Source organism: Neltuma alba, unplaced genomic scaffold (assembly GCF_004799145.2).
Source record: "Neltuma alba isolate B1F8T4 unplaced genomic scaffold, ASM479914v2 tig00010128_pilon, whole genome shotgun sequence".
Taxonomy (NCBI): domain Eukaryota; kingdom Viridiplantae; phylum Streptophyta; class Magnoliopsida; order Fabales; family Fabaceae; genus Neltuma; species Neltuma alba.
In genome coordinates, this window is record NW_021635079.1 from 113,387 (window position 1) to 119,386 (window position 6,000).

Here is a 6,000-nt window from a genome sequence, read left to right on the forward strand (position 1 = left end):
GAAATTTTGGATTATTATTTATTAATTTAAAAAATTAAATTAAAAGCCAACCCACCAACCTACCAAGGTGGGTTAGGATTGGTATTTTGCTAACCTACCAAGGTGTTGTTACTTTAACTCATACCGTATAATTTGCAGGTTGTGACCAAGTTGTGACCAGCTGATCTATATTCCCAACTCTCAACTCTACTTTTGTATTTACATATAGGTATAAATTCATGAAATCAAACAATGGATAGTGTTTAAGTCCACTACAAGACCCAATTTCATTGTTATGTATTGGAATTGAACCCTGTCAAGTTTCATAATCCAGTCCAAAAATTATTACATATGATTAGCAAATAGAAGCCTCCAAATTGTGGACTTGTGATTGCTAAAGATTTGGGTCGTCATAGTTTTAGGCCCAATTTTATGGCCCATTTTTGCAGTTCAGATGTGAGATTTAAAATGTAAATTTTATTTGAAATTTTTATTAAATAATGGTTGTTTCAGAAGTTAAATATTAATTGATTTTAAAAGGTTAAGTGTTCCATATATATTTATATTCGTCGTTAGTCTTTCTCAACATGACGAGTACTTTACAAATTCAAAACGTTTTATAATACTAAGAAAAATTAAATTTCAATTTAAAGAATAACAGTAATAAATAATTATTGTGATTCTTCAAATAAATTTTAATTATAGAAAACTTTAAATTATTATCATTATTTCATACAAATTTGAAAGTAAGTTTACAAGACTATTATAATCTATATTATCTATATATAAAAGTAGAATCACATGCTTATCTTGGTAAAAGACGTGTCCATTTCTTTTATGGTTATTTTCAATTCTAGTTTCTGTTTTTCTTTTATTATTGTACTTTTTTTTTTAACCATGAATGATAATTCATTATGCTGCCACAAGAATAACATGTACAAAGAAAATGCCAAAACAACAATGACAGCAAAATAACGGCAGAAGTTCAAAAAATTAAAAACGATAGGAAACTAGAAATACTAACTGTGTGCAAAAAAAAAATATCAAACATTATTTGTTTTTATTATAACTTGTGGGAGTCAAGCTCGTCATAGATTAAGACAGCTTTCCTTAATGCGATTAATTCTGAGATGGATGTTGAGTGTGCTTTTACTCCTTCCCCATATACCCCTATAAGAAACGACTAGTGTGGTGGTGACTTGCGATACACTAGCCCAATAGCTGCCAAGTCCTCTTGCAAATAAAAGGAGCCATCACAATTGATTTTAGCCCACCCAGCTTGGTGGTGCCGCTACTAGTGAGACAAGGATAAGAAGATGATGAAAACTTCTCTGTATTATTCATCAACTTAACTCAGAGATGTACAAGTGTTGCTCATAAAGAGCATGTGAACTCTAACTAAACTTGGTTATAGAGGCTCTGATACCATATACGAGTAAGACAAGGATAAGAAGATGATGAAAGCTTCTTTGTATTATTCATCAACTTAACTCGGAGATGTACAAGTGTTGCTTATATAGAGCACGTGAGCTCCAACTAAGCTTGGTTACAGATTAACAAATTGCCAGCTAATGACAACTTAACAACTAGTGACAGTTAGACTCAATTAAGGCCCATTGGGCTTATACACCGATAACGCCACCTATCTCTGAGCTTTGGGTTGAGTTATAGCTTCCTAACTTCGAGTAGATTGATTAAGAGCTACCCAATGCTCTAAAGCACCCACCCAAACTTGCCTTAGCACCAATTGTGGGTTTGGGACCTCATTGTGTGCCTTTAATATATGCCATACTGACTAGACGATCAAAGAGAGATCACTCTTGTGTATCTTCTTGGTGTAGCATTAAATTAGAAGACCAATCCTCAAACAAAGCTATTGCCGATCAATCAATCCTCAGGGAGATACAGCTTCCAAATCAGACACAATGTACCCAAAGGCAGAAGAAGAGGTGCTTTAGAGTTTTAGGTTCAGCCAAGCATACTGGGCACAATGGGTTTGTGGAACAATGGCATTGAAAGAGTTTTTCCTTGGTAGGGACTACACTAGAGCAACATCACCACATGAACTGTAATATCTTAGATAACGCATGAATCTTCCATAGGCGGTGTCAGAACTATTTGGGCACAACACAGGATGTGTTTGATTGATTACTGTGTGAGTTTTACTAGTCATAGCATGTTTATATCCAGGCTTCACAGTAAAGCTCCCATTGTGAGCATGGGGCCATACCAACCTGTCTGTATGAGTGAGATAGTTCAAAGAAATAGATCCTATCTTCCTAATAATATCTTGAGGCACAACATCTTGAAAGGCTATTAGATTCCATCTACCATTCTTTATCCAAGTGGCAACAGTATCATTCCCTGTGTGTAAGAGGAAACCCACGACCTAGTATCTTTTGTGGACCTTAGCCTTCTAACATGGGCTAGGTACCTAACCTATTGACTAATTGGAGTTTGAGGAGTAAGAGTGTGCCTTCAAGGATTTTGATGAAAACTTCATACCTTTTGTCGTGACATCTTGAGGTACTCAATCACTTTTCTAATGGAAGTACAGATTTGAATTTATATTCTCCTCCTTATAAAATGCAAAGCCACTTGCTACTTCGACCAACACTCATTAGTTGCATATCATTATTGTTCTTTGTCAACAAAGGAAGACTTGATATTCCTCAATGGTCAAGCCATGGTTTTTGTTTTGCCTTTAAAAAGGGGGATAGTTAAATCCAAGTAGGAGCTAATTTACATTGGAAGTTATGTTCTTGATATATGCTAATTCTTTCGTAACAGGCATATGTGCATACATGGATAGAGTATAATTTTTCAGTTTCTAGTTATGGTGTTGAACATAGGTCAATCTTTTAAAATCATCTGGTTATTTTCACTTGTATATTCTCAACTCTTTTTTACAAACTTTGTAGCTTTGTTGATGGGGGTTTAAATTAACTGCTGTTTTTCTGTTGATTCATCTTCACTTTATAACTATCATACTTGAAAAGCAAATAAGTCTCGATGCAAATTTGATCGCCCTTGAATTTATTGCAAATCAACACAGCTTCCTTTACTGTCAAGTAATGTTTTAAAATCTGAACTAGAAGTCAAACCAAAAAAGTTAGTGGGTCATAGTGTAAATGATTGGACCAGTTGGACCATTCAGTTGAACTAGTAATATAATAATTAAATAAAAAAATTATATATATAATAATATATGGCTAGAAATATAAACTTAAAGTGTCAAAAATACCAAAACGTGTCAAATTATCAAGATATTAAGCAATAAATTAATGTTATAAAATGTTTAATAAAAAATAAAATAAAATATGTTATCAAAAAAATAAAATTAAATACAAACCTAACTATTAGGGAGGCAAAAGATAATGTAAAATATTTATCAACGTTCAATAATATTTAATGATAGTAAATTCTTTTTATAAACTTTGTTTTGACAATTTGACAACACAATGCTGTAGTGAAATTTATCTCTTTTCGCCTCCTCCCTTACTCAATTTTATAATCAAATTAAAAGGGACACATGGTGAGAGAATGAAACTCTGCCAAAAAGGTAACTCTACTTGCTCTCTTCTCCTTTTGCATTTCAGATGGCCGTCTTCAACTTTACGTTCTTGAAGCCGCCTCGCATGGTTTCTCCACTAGAGCTTTAAAAGATGGATTTGGGTTTGTGATTAAAGGTAGATCTAATTAGTTATTAGTGGTAAGGTACTCTCTATTTTTTCCTATTTCTTGAATGGGTCTTTCTCACCTTCTCTCAACTTTTTTCTCTTCATCCCCTTCTTCAACCTCTCTCATTTATCCAACCATCTGGTTTTATTAAACTCATTCTAGTCTCTGGTTAAACTCCAGTTTTTAGCTCAAACACTGATTCTAATAGGCTCAAAACGGCCTAACTACACAGACGGTCCATCCATATAAAACAAGCCGCCAAACATGTCGGTTGACAGTCAAACCGCTTCGACTGTTCGGTCTGGCTTTCAAATCATTACTGCCAAGCATTCTACTTCTTAGGCAGTTTGAGCACAAAGTCTCCTCCCATAACACCCCCAAACAAAAAAACACATATACTGTCTCTACACACTAGGCCTATATCAGCACAGCCATTCTGCTCTAGAAAAGCACCATCAACATTGATTTTCACAATGACTTCAGCTAGTACCTCCCATTGTGTTTTCCTTTCAATCCTTGTTTCTCCTCTAACATTTATCCTACTACTCAGACCTGCTTTTGCACACCAAACTTCTCTAACTAGAGTAGAAGCCACAGTCACTACACGATCAACATTAACTCTTACCTCATTGGAAATCCAAATCACATCCTGCCTCCCAAATTCCCTAACACAATAAAGCAACCAGAGCTTCATTAAGCTTTTTATTGCCTAGCATTAGCTCTTCAGACCACTTCCTAATGCTAGAAATCTGTGATCTATTAAGTCTCAAAGACAATGAACATTCAAACCTGCACCTACACACCCAAAGACAGAGCAGAATCAGATGCTCACTTGTCTCAGCTTACTCACCACAAATTGGACAAAGATCACAAGGGGCACATTTCCTTGTGTTAGGCTGCTTTTGTAGCTAAGGCATCATTCTGTATATGCCACAAATAGTGCTTGATTTTTGGGGGGACATGCAATTTCCACATACAATTCCAGAGTTGCTTAGAAACCAGACAGAAAACTACTTAGACTTGACGCCACATTGCCCTTTGCTCCTCCTTAGCAACCTGATAACTAGTTTCAATGTTGTATTTCCCATCTCTGCAATTCACCCATATTGATTCATGTTTCTTTCTTAGAGAAGAAATGTTTGTCTGCAAAATCTTCCTTTTCTCTTCAGTAGAAATTCTTGTTTTTATCATCATCATTCAACTCATCATAGCACAATCTCTCGTTCAGAAGGCTAGGAATCTATCTATCACTCCACACTACTTTAACTTCATCTTTCTTTCCTGGAGGAGAAATGTTTGTCTGCAAAATCTTCCTTTTCTTTTCAGTAGAAGTTCTTGTTTTTATCATCATCATTCAACTCATCACAGCACAACCTCTCATTCAGAAGGCCAAGAATCTGTCTATCACTCCGCACTTCTTTAACTTCACTCCCATTTCTCACTCTCCAAAATAATTCCTTCTCCAATAACTTATTTATTGCAACCAAATCAAGTCATTATCCTTGACAATACAGCAACAACAACAAGCCTTACCGTACTAGATGGAGTCAGTCGCATGGATCGTACGATGCCATTATACTCTATCAACAACCAAGTCATTATCCTTGACAATAAAAGGGGGAAAATGGTTTATGATTTTTTTTGGCATAAAACTAAAAGAAACGAATGAAACTATGTTGCAAACGTATTCTCTTGACATAATTTTCTATTCTCTCATCCTTAGGTTCTTTTACCTAAACATAGTGCTTTACAAGAATCCACAAGTTTACCATCGATGAGGATACACGTTTCAGTTCAATTTTGTTTCATCCTTTGAGTAAATAACCTATCAAATATAAAAAACAGAACATTATACAACGTACATTGTATAAAGAATAATAGCAAATTTAATTATGAAATAAATTCTATTACATTAAAAATACATGCAAATTTAATCGACAATTAAAAGGAGACAAAATAGAATAGAGAGAATGGCTTGAAAATTTTCAATTACAGGGGTAAATATGTTTTCTCACTTGAGGTAGATTCTATCAAGCATAAAAAGTACCATAGAACATTCGTGGTTCTTCAACACATAGTATAGCATGCAGTTTGATTATCCACTAAATTTAGTTGAAGTTATCCCCCCGCCGTTCGCGTCCCCCCTTCCCCCCGCCCCATTTTTCTGCTATTATTTCAGGCCGCTTAATTCATGGAGTTCTTAAGCCATGAAATTTTTAGATCTTGAAGAAATATAAGATAATTCTGTCATAAAATTATCATCATGGCAGAACTTGGAAACAATGGCAAGAAGCCCTCAGATAGCTCTCATGGGACAGGGAAAAGAATAAATAAGGAAAG